Below are 15,529 nucleotides of genomic sequence, written 5' to 3' on the forward strand. Positions count from 1 at the left end.
AGATGGGTATCTGGATACTCAAGTGTGATGCTCAGGATGGGGCCCGGGACTAGAGATAGAAATTGGGGAACCATCTGCCAGGAGAGGCAGTGACCACAGTGGCGTGAAGGTCGGGGAGTCACCTGGAAAGGTCACGTTGAGGGAAAAGAACAGTGGCTCCAGGACAGAGCCATGGAGACTGCCGACCTTTGAAGGTCAGCAGAGCGAAAGGACCTACAAAGAGACAGATGAGGAAAGGAATCAGGGAAAACCAGGACAGAGTGGTATCCCAGACGCCAAGGAAGAAGGTTCAGGAAGGACTGGGGGTCATGAGGTCAGTAGCAGCAGCAGGTCTGGCCTTTATGGGTTTGGCTGTCTGGGGGGGGCCCTGGTGACCTTCGCCCGAAGCATTCCCATCGAATTGGGGACATGGAGGGAGTCACAATGCTCTGGCCTGAGGAATATGGAGTCTGCTCAGTTCGTTAGTTACGTGTTTTATTATCATTGTTACACCTCCTTCTTCCAGAAAGGAGAAACTTCTCAACTATAAAGTACAATGAACACAATAAATCAAAAGATACAGCGTAAAGGACCTAGAACTGGGGCAGATGTCCTGTGCTGGTCAAAACAAGTTAGGTATACTTGCCTCTTGTATAGCCAGCAAGCTGTTAAAATAGGAAACTAAAATTCCTGTGTGGATACATACACAAAAGAATCGAAAGCTGGTTGGGGCGCTTGGGGGGCTCAGTCGGTTAAGCGTCCGACTCCGGCTCAGGTCATGATCGCACAGTGCATGGGTTCGAGCCCCGCGTCAGGCTGTGTGCTGACAGCTCGGAGGCCGGAGCCTGCTTCGGATTCTGTGCCTCCCTCTCCCTCTGCTCCTCCCCTGCTCGCACTCTCTCTCAAAAATAAGTAAACATAAAAAAAAACTAAAAAGAAAAACAATAATTGGAAGCTGGGACTTGAATAGATATCTGTACATCCAAGTCCATACAGCGAACACAACGGCCCCTGAAAACCAGAAACCACACAAGCGGCCGCCGACAGATGAAGGGAGAAACGACATGCGGTATGCACCTCCAGTGGAATTTTATCCAGCCCTTAAAAGGAAGGCTATTCTGACACGTGCTGCAACGCAGAAGAATCTGGAAGGCACCACACTAAGTGAAACAAAGTCAGTCGCAAGAGAGCAAATGGTATCTGATTCCACTCACACGAGGTACCATGACTAGTCAAATTCATAGAGACAGAAAGTAGGGTGGCCGGAGCCAGGGGTGGGGGGAGCAGGGAGCTGGTGTTTAATGGCGACAGAGTTTCAGCTGGGGAAGATGAAAAGAGTTCTAGAGACGGATGGTTGCACACAATGAGTGTACCGAACTCCGCCACTAAACTGCACGCTTAAAAATGGTTAAAATGGGGGCGCCTGGGTGGCTCAGTCGGTTGAGCGTCCGACTTCGGCTCAGGTCATGATCTCACGGTCCGTGAGTTCGAGCCCCGCGTCGGGTTCTGTGCTGACAGCTCAGAGCCTGAAGCCTGTTTCAGATTCTGTGTCTCCCTCTCTCTGACCCTCCCCCCATTCATGCTCTGTCTCTCTCTGTCTCAAAAATAAATAAAAGTTAAAAAAAATGGTTAAAATGGCAAGTTTTATGTTGTGTATATTTTACCACAATAAAAAAAAAAAAACGCACAAGGAGGAGAAAAACGTATATGACAGTATGGGCTCATAAAATGACTAGGAGTGAGCATTTCATGATGTTCTGAGCTTCCTGGTAACCAAGGCATAAAGGGAAACTTCTGAGTCTTGATGTTTAGTCCACGGAAAAAATGACTACCACAAGAGATTTCAAGTCCGCCCGCCCCCATCCCTGGCCAGGACTGGATCGTAGCAGGCATCTGCTTCGGAGAGCCTTACGAGAGGCATCGATAGCATAAAAGACAACGATGAATGCTGACGATGTCCGGAGACATAGTCGTTACCCGGCCATTTCCAGCGGTGAGTCTTGAAGAAACGTGAGAAGAACACCAGTAAGACTTCATTCGAGAAAAGCTTCTCCGGTGGGAATGAAGTTCATAAGGTCTAGATGTGAAGATTCCCAAGAGGCGCTTAGTAGTGGCTATAGGATCTCCAGAGGGAGGGGCCTCAGGAGGTAGCTGGTAACTTGCTGCCCAGCTCGGTGGAGAGGTCCGCTCGGTACAGGTGGGGGTCCGAGCGTCACCAGCACAGAGAGGGTGTCCAAAGCCACGGGCAGGAGTGCAATGGTCAGGGGGGTCATGGAGTGCAGGAAATGCTGCCTCGTGATCACCCCCATTTCCCCGGGGCCCACCCAAGTCTGGAGTTCTCAGCGCAGGAGCAAAAACTCATGCCCTCTGACTTTCTGTCAGCCTACGCCACTGCCCCAGGGCACTTCTCCGCTCAGGAAAAGGAACACAGTGCTGGACATCAGAAGCCTTGGGTCAGAGTCTCACGTCAGCACTTCTGGCGTTGCAGTCGTGGACAACTTACACACCTTCTTGCAACCTCAGGATCCCCAGCTGTAAATGGTGACAAAAATTTCTCAGGGCCGCCCCGTCTCCCTCGCGAGGTTATTGGGAGCAAAAGGGGGACTGGAGAGGGCTTTTGCCTGTGCCTACCCCATTTTCTCTCCCCCCCTCCACCATCCCACATAGATACCAGTCCACATAGAAACAGAGGAGCCCCTAGGCAAAGGTGTTCCAGAAAGTCTCCTTCGTGGCTTCCTGCTGCCACGGTTCGCCTACCTGGATAGTCAGGACCTGCCCCTGGCTGGGATATCCGCTATGATGAGCCACACGATAGCAGAACGGCACTGGTAAACCACTGATACACGTGGGTGATGGCGTTTCTGGGCCTTGAAGCCAATTGTAGCTATCGAGGCAACAGGGAGACCCTACACCAAGCAGGGGAGGCCGGGAGGTTGGGCAGGAGCATGGGAAGCTGCTACATGCTGTGAACATCTCACGCCAAGAGGACCAGAAGTCAGTTGCACGTAGACAGCCTCCGCTCCCCCCCCCCCCGCCCCCACCCAAAGTAGGCTAGGGAGCCAGAGAAGCTTGACGATAGGCAGCAGGTAGGTGGAACCCTTTCAAAGGGAAACTTGAAACTAAAACGATTAGAGCCTTTCACAGCGAGATGGCCGCTGGGCATTGAGAAGGGGCCAGGGAAGATCTGAGAAGATCTGGGGGTTCCCACACGTTCCAGAATTCGCACTGCACCCAGCTGCCCAGGCCAGGCCTGGGTGGGACCCTTACTGTGTGTGGCCCGGGGCGCTTGACAGAGGACAATCTGCAGACAGCAGCCTTGCATCGGGTTGGAGGGACACGCTGGCAGGGCCCTCTCAGACACATCATCTCTTAAAACCGCAGCCTGGATGGCTGTGCTCAGCAATCATGTGTTTAAAAAGCAATAAGACTAAATGCTTTTCCGTTTCCCCTTTGAGAGACCATGTATGATAAATGATAGGCAATTTCATGGTTGGAGTTTCAATTTCCGAAAATATTAGTGCTATTCCCCAAGCTCCACTTCCGAGATAAATTCTTTTTGGCAGCCTCCTCCGTTGTCTCCTAATTCCCTGATTCTGAATATATTTGGAAGTCTGGTGTAAATTTCATCAGCTCAGCCCCAGCATCCACCTGTCTGGTGCACACTGGAAAGGCTGTAACCCACCCGCCACTTTTTCAGCTTCTCTGACATTTGCTTCAAGTCAATGGATATTATTAAGCACCTCCTGTGTTCCCAGCCCTGTGGTGTTTGTGCGGTGGTTGTAGGGAAGCTACAATCAACCATTCCATCAACGAACATTCGTGGCGCATATAGTCTCTTTAAGCTCAAAGCAACAACATTAACTCTCCGATGCCTCTCCAATACTTCACGCTTGTTTCATACTATCTCTATTTCAGTGTCGGGAAAACTGAGGCTCACAGCTAACCCAGTAAAATCAGAATAGACTAGTCAATAGACGGGGCAGGATGAGAGACAGAAGTGAACATTTACTGGGATCCAACAATGCCCGTCCAACCCTCTTAGGCAGGGGCCTAAGCTCTGTCTCCTCACAAAACTCAAGGTAGGCGTTATTATCCCCATTTTACAGATGTGGAAACTGAGGCTCAGGAGAGATAAGCAACTCACCCAAGGATTCTCATTCTACTGGCCCACATTGCCTCTCCTGATGTCACGAGGCCAGATGGTGTCCCAACAGACATCTGCAAATCCCGGAGTGCCCTTGTTTAAAGACCTCAAAGCAACAAGCCAGACAGCAGGGGACTAATTTACCTTCCTCACTACCTCCTGCCTGCCCTAACCTTAGGCTCCCTCTTAAATTTCTCAGGCTGGTGTCCTCAGTTTGTCATCAGCACTTAGACCCATACTGTCCTTCTGTTATATTGTCATCCTCTATTCTCAACCCTCTCTGTCATAGGTCATCTTAGATCCGTGTGACAATCTCTTTCCTCACCACCACTTACTCACCCTCTAGAGGGGATCCCTCACGCCCAGGGTGGCATTTCCTTCTCCTGCAATCCCATAGATCCTTACCAAAAGACAGGGCACGGAGCAGATATTCCAAACTCTTAAGGAAAGCACTGGGGCAAGATGAGAATAAATCTCTCAGAATGGAGCAAATGGAATGAACTGGAACAGAATGTAATAGAGTAGAACCAGGAAGAGTAGTATGGTATGGATAGAAAGAAGTAGAAAGGGGAAGAAAAAAAAAAAAACCAGAATAGACTAGAAGAGCATGGAACAGAATAAAAAGAGGAAGCAGACAAAACACATTGAACTAGACCAGGACAGGTTGGAACAGAATCAACCAGGATGGAACAGAGTAGGTCAGGACAGATTGGAACAAGGTAGAAAAGAAGAGGACAGGAGAGAATAGTGTTCACCAGACTAAAACGGAATAGAACAGACTCAAATAGGTCTCAACAGACTAGAGCACAGTAGCCAGTAACAGGGCTATAGCCAAATGTTATGTAACTGGATGAAATCAAGTTTATTCTGTTCATTTAACACATATTTATCGAGGGCTGATCTATGCTAGGTAACAAGTAGACGTGGTCCCTACCCTCACAGAACACACTGTCTGGAGAAAAGGACCCAAAAAAAGAGACATAAGTAAGCAGTAATAAATACATAATTACAAATCATGAGCTTCCACGAAACACCATGAAAAGAAAGGGCAGGTGGCCGTGCTGAAGAATAACAGTATGAAAGCAATAATATTAATAAGGAGGAGGTCAGGAAAACGGGGACCTCAAAATGAGGAGGAGACAGAGACATTTGAAGAACCAAGGAAAAGCATTCTGGGCAGAGGGAACAGTATGTACGGAGGCCCTGAGACCGGAAAGTGTTTGGCCTGTTCCGGGAACTGAGCGTTCAGTGTGAACAGAGATCAGGGTGACAGGCATAGGGTGATGGGAGAGGCAGGGGAGAGTCAGGCAGGGGTCGATGGCACAGGGCCGGAGTGGGAAGGGCAGTTTGCATTTCATCCTAAGTACAGCGAGAAGCCTCGCAAGGGAGCCACAGGATCTGTGGTATGTTTCATACTTCCTCCTTGGCTGGTGTAGAGGAACGGATTAGGGCATCTACCATGGTCGTCCACGCAGTGGTGATGGTGGCTTGGCACAGAGGGACGGTGGCACCAGAGCGGGAGAGACGCAGCTGGCTGGCCAAATATTCTGAAGGCAAACACGGATGCAGGAGTTGCTGACGTCTGGGACATGGGTCTGGCAGAAAGGGGAATCGCAAGGAAGCCCTGGGGCTCCCGGTTTGGCATGTTCTGGGAAGGAAAAATCACGTTTCCTCGCGGGAATCCTAAGGTTCAGAGGCTTGGGTCGCGTCCAAATAAAGATGACAAGTAGATGTGGAAATACAGGCCTGGAGCTCCGAGGAGGATCCGAGCTGGAGATATCAATTGAGGAGGTGTCAGCATATAAATGCCATGCAATGCCCTGGGATTAGATAAAATCATACATGCAATAGTGCGACGCAGAACTTCATCGAAGTGCGCTCCGTGGATTACCGGCATCAGCATCCCTCAGGGCGTTTGTTGAACGTACAAATCTCCGGGCCCCCGGGCCACGCAGACGGCTCTCTAGGGGTGGGGCTCAGAAGCCTTCACGTTTGGCAACCACCCCGGAGTGTTTGCATGCTGCTAGCGTGTGCGAGACACTGGCCTAGGGAGAGAACAGAGGGCGGAGCGTCTACCACGGAGAAACGCGGGCATTTGCACGTCAGGCAGAAGCCCAGCAAAGGCGCCAGAAAAGGAGCAGCCGGAGAAACAGGAGGAAAATCGGGAGAGAATGGGTGTCTCGGAGGCCGAGAGAGGAGGCAGTGTCAGGCCCAGGGGGTCCATGGAGCCCGACTCGGTCACGCAGGGGGAGCATAGGACGTGCACGTGAGATGGGGCCACACGCACCCCTCCAGGCCATGCCGGGCCCAGCCGGGGTGGAACAGGGCAGGAAGTGAGCGGGCCAGAGGAGGACACTTTGACAGCAAAGTGGGGGGGGCGGAATGGATGACAGCAAGATCTGTTATCCCTCTCCCACCCCCGAGGAACCACCCTGATGCCCCATCTCCTTCCCCAGGCATGTCCCCCCGGTACCTCTCTCCTCTTCTCGCAGAGCAGTTCCCAGGCTGTAGCCACTGATAGAGGTGTTAAAGGACCCACAGCCACCTGTGTCCCCAGGCCTCGCCTCCAGGAGCGAATTGCTAAGGCTACAATTTCCCCGCACACGGCAGGTTGGGAAGGCAGCCACTTTGTGGCCAGAGGACCTTCCTGGCCTCCCACAGAGCATCCCGGCCACTCTCCCAGCAGCTGCCCGGTGGACCCGGAGCCCCGATTCTCAATAGGGTAAGGTGATGACATGGGCACCTTCGGAAAGACACATTCAACTTTCATATTCATACAACAGAAACTGAAAACCCAGTGCTTTCATAACACAAACCTCAAAAAGCAAGCCAACAACATTTCCTTGTTGGTGAGGCTTCTGGAAACAAAACAGAGATGTTCCAACTGGGGAGAAACCCCTGGCGGGGGGGGGGGGGAGGTGGGGGGGAGTCTTTCAGAATCGAAGTGGGTGAGATGTTTATGTTTTTCAAAAGGTTAAATGATATTGGAAGGCAGTGACCAAGTGAGGCCCACCCTCGCTTTCCCCCAGGTCGGAATTTGATTCTGTTATGAATGTACTCCTCCAGCCCACGCCCGTGAGGGGCCACACACACCTCGGAAGACCTGAGGAGCCCCCGTCATCCATCTGGAGGCAAATTCTTGGCAAGGAGCAGCCGGGAGAGACTTCACACAAGTCCCTGAACCTCTCAAGAAGAATCTACAGCAGCAGAGGGATTTTCCCCAGGAGAGCAAATGACAACACAGCGCCTGTTTGTTTTCGATGCAGGAAGGAGCCAGAACATCTGCTCCAAGAAGCCACTTGAAAGATAATCAGGCAGCAGTGTTGGCAAAACAGCTGTGTGGCAGGCAGGGAAGGGGGTGGCCAGGAGTAGGGAGGGGAGGGGAGGGGGAAGGAGGGAAGCTAAGCCCAGAGCTAGGAGCAGCCACCCACCCAGGAACCCTGCCGCCTGCTGGGAAAACCCCTGGCCCAGCCCTGGCCCTGCCCACCAGAGCTCAGGGGGGACCTTCCGCCCAGCTGAGAGCAGCTCATGTGGGGACCCCGCTCTGCCGAGAGCCCCGATTGTCCTCGTGGAGAAACACGGGGTTTGTTCCAGGTTTCCCAAGGATCCAACTCAATTTCTAGGATGGGACGGACAACGTCGAATGTTTCCTACATCTGTGATCCTGGAAAGCAGCGAGGGTGAAGGAAACCCCACCTTCGCCCCCTTTTTGTTCCAGAGAAGGCCATTGCAGTTCCCCAGCATCCTTCCCCATATGACTTAGACGAGATTCACTACGCCCCCTTGTTAGCTGGCCACAGAGCAGACACAGATCCTCTGACTTCCCATTCTTTGTCTTCCAAGTGATGAGCTGTACCGTTTTGTCCCGACTGGTCAAATGGAACACAGGGCTTAGTAACGAAACAGTTCGAGGTCTTCTCGTTTGCCCACACCCCGGATTTGAAGCCCCCTCAGCCAGAACACAGCCCTTCCTGAATGCCTTTCTGCTGGACTCAGGGAAAAGCATTCTCTTATCCCCTGTGTCTTCAGGTCAAGTCCCTCCTGACTGAAGTCTTTGCTTGCTCTTTATTGACAGGATTTGAAGGTCCTCTGGATCACCTCCTGCAGGCCAGCTTGCCCGGTGCCTGAAGTGATGTCACAAGATTAAGAGCTGAAATGAAACTCAGAAGACTCAGGGTCCTGTCTGCCACTCACCCAGGGGACACAGAAGCAAATCACTACTCGGTAAGCACATATTGGGAATAGAGCTCGGCAGGGTTTGGTTTGACAAACATTAGGGACAGGGCCAGGTAGGGTAGGGGTCCCTCAGCCCCAGTGCCTGCTCCCTTTTCTTTCCAAAAAATGTTAAAGTAACCCGCAGAAAGGCAATAAAAGGTGAACAGAGAAACAAAAAACAGAGACAAGAAACAGAAGACAAAAGGCTAAATTACAAACTTAAACTTTGACAGAGCGATAATTCAATTAAATGCAAATGGTCTGTGTACATCAGTTAAAGGACAACGATTAGCAGAGTGAACTAAGAATTATCACCCGACCAAACGTGGCTACAACACATTCACTTCAAATGTGGTGTAGGCAGGTTGAAAGCAACAGAAAGGAAAAAGATAATCATGCAAACATTAATCAAAGGAAAGCAAGAGTAGCTATATGAGCAGTCAGTTAAAGCAGGCTTCAGAGTAAAGAAAATTACCAGAGACAGAGAGGGACATTGTATAATGATAAAAGAATCAATCCACCAAGAAGACCTGGAAACCCTAAACGTGACTTCGTCAAGCGACAATGATGCAAAATATGCGAAGCAGAAGCTGCTAGAACTAAAAGGAGAAATAGTCATCTCCACAATGATAATTAGAGACTTAAATATCCCCTCAACAATTTTTACACAACTAGACAGAAAATAAGCAAGGATATAAAAGAACTCACCACATCAACCATCAGGTTCTCATCAACTTTTATAGAACATTCCACCCAACAATAGTAAATTATACACTATTTTCAAGTGCCCACAGAACATACACCAATACTAAAACAGACGATTTCCCAGGGTATAGAACAATCCTCAAGTCTAAAAACAATTGAAATCGTACAGAGTGTGTTCTCCAACCACAATGGAATCAAATGAGAAATTAGTAACAGAAAGATCTCCAAACACTTTAAACCAACCCATGGGTCAAAGAGGAAGTCTCAAGGGAAATTTAAAAGCACGGTGAACTGAACGAAAATGAAAATAGAACGTATCACAATTTGTGGAACACAGCTAATGCCATGCTGAAAGGGAAATTTATAGCACTAAGTGCACACATTAGAAAAGAGGAAAAATTTCAATCACTCATCTAAGCTCCCGCCTTAGAACCTCAAAAAAGAAGAGCAAAATAAACCCAAAGCAGAACAAAGGAAACAACAAAGATAGGAGTAAACCTGATGAAAACGAAAACAGAAAAATGGAGAAAATGGATGAAACACAGAGGTGGTTCTTTAAAAAGATCAATAGAATTGACAAATTTCTAGCAAAGCTTACAAAGAAGAAAAAGAGAGAAAAAAACATAAATCACCAATATCAGAAATGAAAAAAAAGGATATCACTACAGACCCTGCAGACATCAAAACCATAGTAAGGAACACTACAAGTCTACACACATAAATTTGACAACTTTGATGAAATGGGCTAATTCCTTTAACAATACAAACTACCATAATTCACTCAATATTTAATAGATCATTTGAATAGTCCTACAATCTGTAATTATTTGGGAAAACTGAATTCATGATTTTAAAAATTCCAAAAAAGAAATCTCCAGACCCAGATGGGTTTACAGGAGAATTTGAGTAAATGTTCAAAGAAGAATTGACACGAATTCTACACAATTTCTTCCGGAAAAAAAAAAAAAAAAAAGAGGAGGGAACTTCCCGATTCTTTTATGAAACACTTCCAAAATACCAAAATAGACAAAGATACAATTACCCTTTATGAATACAGATGTAAACATCGCAAACAAAATATCAGTCACATAGAATTCAGCAACAAGTAAAAGGAATTATACACCATGATCAAATGTGGTTTACTCCAGAGTGCACACTGGTTCAGTGTTTGAAAGTGAATCAATGTAGTCAACCTTATTAACAGATGAATAAGGAAAGTTACATGATCATATAATTTGATGCAGAAAAAGGATTTGATGAAATTCAACAACAGTGAAAAATAAGAATAGAACGGTAACTTCCTCAGTTTGATGAAAAGCATTTACAAAACACCTTTGGTTAACATACCTAATGGTGAAAGATTGAATCCTTTCCCTGTAAGGCTGAGAACAGGCAAGGTTATCTGTGCTCACCACTCTTGCTCGACACAGCTCTGAAAGTTTTAGCCAGCGCAATAACACAAGAAAAAGGAAATAAAAAGCAGACAAATAAAAACTGCCTCTCTGTGCAAACAACATGATTGTTTACATAGAAAGTCTCGAGGACTCTATAAAACCAACCAACAAGAAAACCTTCCAGAGCTAATCAGTGCCCTAGTGTCACAGGATACAAGATAAATATACAAAAACTATTACACGTCTATGTACTAGCAACGAACACATAGACACCAGAATTAGAAAAACAATACCACTTACAATTGCTCTCCCAAAATGGGATACTTGGAGTGTAAACATAATAAAACATACAAGGGAGTTACGTGCTGAAAAAGCTGTACACTGTGAGTGAAAGCAATCAAAGATCCAAATAAATGGAGAAACATACGGTATTCATGAATAGGAAGGCTCACCATAGAAATATTGCCAATTCTTCCAAACTGATTACAGATTTAACATAATTCCTAATTCGAAATCACAGCAAGATTTTTTGTAGACAACATTATTCTAAAATTTATAGGGAAATACAAAAAAAAAAAAACCCCACAAAAGTAGCTAAGACAGTTTTTTAAAAAGAATAAAGTGGAAGGAATCAGTTCTTCCAAACTGATTACAGATTTAACATAATTCCTAATTCGAAATCACAGCAAGATTTTTTGTAGACAACATTATTCTAAAATTTATAGGGAAATACAAAAAAAAAACCCACAAAAGTAGCTAAGACAGTTTTTTAAAAAGAATAAAGTGGAAGGAATCAGACTTCAGATGTATATGGCCACTGTAATCAACACTGAATAGTTATGGTGGAGGGAGAGCCACACAGATCCATAGAACAGATCAGAGAATCCAGAAACAGACCCCCACGGATATGCGCAACCGATTTTGATAAGAAAGCAAAAGCAGATCGATGCAGTAAAGGTAGCCTTTTCAAGAGCTGGTGTTGGAGCAGCTGGTCGCCCATAGGCTTGCTGGAGTAGCCTCTAGATTCTCTGGCGTATTTACAGAATCTAGATAACGCACGAAGCAAAAAGAACGTAAGAAGTCCAAGAGGATTAAGTTGCCCTACAACATTAAGGGACAGAGGGAAGGAGCGGGATGAAGGAGAGAGACACAGAAAAGCCTGGTGTTGAAGAGTGTCGATGGAACACCGCGAAATGTGTTTAGATGGGGAGAGGCCATGGAGCCGCTACAGGGCTAAGAGGATGGAAGGAGACACAACAGGATTTAAGGAGACTCATAAAGTGGCTCTCCTTTAACGCCCTGTAAGAGATCCGGTAAAGATTGAAGTCCGTTTTATTTTTGTTTTCTAGGCTGTATTTGTAATGTGACGGCACGGTGAGACAGGACCCTGTGGGGCTCGACCTTCTACTAGAGTTACACGCTCTTCACATTTCTTTCTCCTTCAGTCGAGGAGCCATGGACAACATGGGCAACACCCCTCCAGGCTGGACCTAGACCCTCACACCCACCCACCTGCAAATCACGCTCCCATTCACCTCTTTACCGTCCATTAGGGTGGCACATAGATATCCAGTTGGCAGTGGGGAGCCCTTTCTTTGAAATATTAGGGAAAGGGGTGCCTGGGTGTGGCTGAGTCAGTTAAGCATCCGACTCTTGGTTTGGGCTCAGGTCATGATCTCACAGTTCATGGATTCAAGCCCCGTATCAGACTCTGTGCTGACAGAGCCTGCTTGGGATACTCTCTCCCTTTTTCTCTGCCCCTCCCCCTACTCATTTGCTCTCTCTCTCTCTCTCTCTCTCTCTCTTTCTCTCTCTCTCTCTCCCTCAAAAATAAGTAAATAGGGTCCCTGGGTGGCTCAGTCAGTTAAGTGTCTGACTCTGTTTCGGCTCAGGTCATGATCTCACAGTTTGTGAGTTCAAGCCCCACATGGGGCTCTGTGCTGACGGCTCAGAGCCTGCTTGGGATTCTCTCTCTCCCTCTCTCTCTGTCCCTCCCCCTCTCACTCTCTCTGTCTCTCTCTCAAAAATAAATAAACAAAATTTAAAAATTTTAGGGGCGCCTGGGTGGCTCAGTCAGTTAAGCATCCGACTTCAGCTCAGGTCATGATCATGCGGTCTGTGAGTTCGAGCCCCATGTCGGGCTCTGAGCTGTCAGCACAGAGCCGGGAGCCTGCTTCCAATTCTGTGTCTCCTTCTCTCTCTGCATCTCCTCCACTCTCGCTCTCTCTTTCTCTCTCTCTCTCTCTCAAAAGTAAATAAGCATTTAAAAAACTTTTAAAACTTTAAAAAATGTTAGGGATTAAAAAGTGACCAAAGAGTGCTTTAGGCAGGCCAGTTGGGTAGTGATGTGCAGAACATGTTGATGAGGGAAGAGATCAAGTGCCTGTCCAAGCTGTCACCCTGGCACAGAGTATGTTCTCAGTAAATATTTGATTGGCCCAAGAGTCACCTAACGTGGGCTAGAATGAAGGCGACAGAAACGGAAAAGAATTGACAGAACCGAATGTGGGGCCCTTGGAGGGGACATGACCGTGAGATCTCAGGCACTGGAGACCGGAGAGACCTTGGACTGCAATAAGGGGGGTGACCAGGAGTGGACGGATGACCACAGGATGGGATCTTCTGAGCATGTGGTGCTGTTCAGCTGTCCGAATAAAGCTGTCCAGCGGGTAGTGAACACGGCATTCTGGGGTCCAAGATGCAGCATGGTGGGGGGACTCTTTCCCACCAAGGTGACCTCTGGAGCAATGGAAGCAGAATGAGAAAGGGCCTGGTAAACCACACAGCCCCCTTCGCTCTCTGTGAAGGAGAAGTTTCTAGTCCTGGACGCATGTCCTTCTAACACCCATACCCCCTCTTTCAGCCCCTTCTCTCCCCAGGGGAACAAGGCACCCAGGAGGCCAAATACAAATGTTCCTCACGATGACGTCTGTGCCCGACTGCCAAGCTTCCTGACTCTCCTACACCGGGATACCCCAGCCTTCCGCCGCCACCCTTCCCCACTCCCTTCCCTCCCTGGGTTCTCCCCCTCCTCCGTTGTCCTCTCTCCTCTCTGCTGCCTGCACCCTCCTGCCTCACCCCCATCTCTGTTCTTGCCTTTCAGCCGCTCTCTGCTCCTGCCCATCCTCCCCTTCTGCTCTCTCTGTGCTCACACAAACCAGCACATGTGAATCTTAAGAGACCAAGAACTAACTCAGGGAGACTCATGGAAAGGGCCCTACCTGACTGGCGTCCACAGGCCTCCTTGGCCACCTTCGGCGGGTGATATATTACAGAAATACATTAAGGGGTCGTCCCGCTGACAGCAAGCTAAGGTGCTATGTCAAGGTAGCAGCCCTGGGATGATGTACGTCCCCCATAGATCAGGACACCATCGCTCTGATTGCACTCCAGCACCGCATGTCAGAGCGCCGCGGGGGCGTGATGGACGGTGGGGATCCATCACCGGCCGGCCGGCCATTCCCAGAACAACACTCATATCCAGAGGTGATTTAGGGGCAGCGCTGGGATACCTCCCAAGATGCACACACAGCAAAAGTGGACTCTTTTCTTTGTACCGAGAGAAGTTCAGGGAGAGAAACACTTGTAGAGCGTAGCTCCAAGGTCAAGGGTTTGAGAATCAGACAGACCCGGGTTCAAATCCTGGCTCCTCCACCAGAAAGCTGTGGGACCTTCGGGCCCGTTTTCCTCCCTCCCTGAGGTCATTGCCTTGTGTATAACATGGAGGTCATAATACTATCCTCCCAGGATTTAAGGGAAGCTCAAATTAAATAATACAGGTAAAACACGCAGCACAGAGCCAGGTCCCGGGCCCTGGAAACACCACCCGGACCTGTCCAGTGGGCACACAGCAGGAGCCGCAAGCCGCAGCCTCCCACATATTCTCTTCCTTCACCTTTTACCTTTTACCTTCATCTCCCTCCCTGATGGCTCCGCAGCCCGTGGAGGAGGTCCTGAGGACCCCCGTTCAAGTCAGCCACCCAGCCCGTGTTTCAGGATGGCCCACCAATCCTCTCCCCATTCATTCTCCATTCAGACAATAGGTGTTGAGCACCCACTAGGCGCCAGACCCTGTGCTGGGCACGGGGGACACAGAGTGAATGAAACAGATGAAAACACCTGCCATCACGTGTCAGTATCATCAAGTCCTTCCATCAGGTAACCCGTCTGTGTAGGGGCAGTAGCCTTGCCGGAAGGCCCTGGGAGCCCGGCCTTGACCCATACAGACTAGATGACTGTGACTTCTACCTGTGCAAAGAGAATGGTGCCCTCATGACAGCTTTCGAGGGGACCATAGCTATTGCCTCAGCGGGTCCTAAGTGGCTGAAGCCCAGACGTGGATGGTGAGTTACCTAAGGTCACACAAGGAGCATGAGGGTGAATCAAGGCTGGAACTCAACCATCTCAGAACTTTCAAGTTTGGGGCGCCTGGGTGGCTCGGTCCGTTAGGCAGCTGACTCTTGATTTCGGCTCAGCTCTTGATCTCACGGTTTGCGGGTTCGAGACCCGAGTCGGCCTCCGCACTGGCAGTGTGGGGCCTGCTTGCGATTCTCTCTCCCTCGTCTCTCCGTCCCCACCCACCCTGCTCACACTTGCATGCTCTCTCTCTCTCTCTCTCTCTCTCTCAAAATAAATAAATAAGCTTAAAAAAAAAAAAAAAGAATTTTAAAGCTTACCTTTAGATCCCAATGCACACCAGGCGAATTCCCCGTTTTACAGGTAGAGGAGCCGCTTGATTCGTACTCTTAGGAAAATTCAGCCTCCCTGGAGAGAGAAGATACAGGTGCATGAAGAATTAGAACTTACATCACGTTTGCATGGGGTACTTCCTTCATCCTCACAGGGCCCCGAGAGGCAAGCATTGTGATCCCATTTTATAGGTGGGAGGACTGAGGGCAGGAAATCCAGTAACAGACCATGTCACTCCTGCCTCTTCCCCACACCGCATACAGAGGAGTAGAAACCTGAGATTCGCTACACACACACATGCACACACACACACACACACACACACACACACTCACACACACACACACAGCTTTAACATTCCATGGTAAGCATATTCCCGTATTATTAAATACTTTTTGATATA

At 48.6% G+C, this 15,529-nt stretch overlaps 1 long non-coding RNA gene across 4 annotated transcripts in view; it reads right to left on the reverse strand.

Annotated features, from left to right (window-relative positions):
• LOC123582794 overlaps positions 1 to 15,205 on the reverse strand; it is an 81,512-nt gene extending 66,307 nt beyond the window's left edge. For all 4 annotated transcript variants that reach the window (XR_006704565.1, XR_006704561.1, XR_006704562.1 and 1 more), the window contains exon 1: positions 15,114 to 15,205. This is a non-coding gene — a long non-coding RNA (uncharacterized LOC123582794). The remainder of the gene's footprint in view (positions 1 to 15,113) is intronic.
• Between the last annotated feature and the right edge of the window lie 324 nt (positions 15,206 to 15,529).

This window comes from Leopardus geoffroyi, chromosome B3 (assembly GCF_018350155.1).
Source record: "Leopardus geoffroyi isolate Oge1 chromosome B3, O.geoffroyi_Oge1_pat1.0, whole genome shotgun sequence".
Lineage (NCBI taxonomy): Eukaryota > Metazoa > Chordata > Mammalia > Carnivora > Felidae > Leopardus > Leopardus geoffroyi.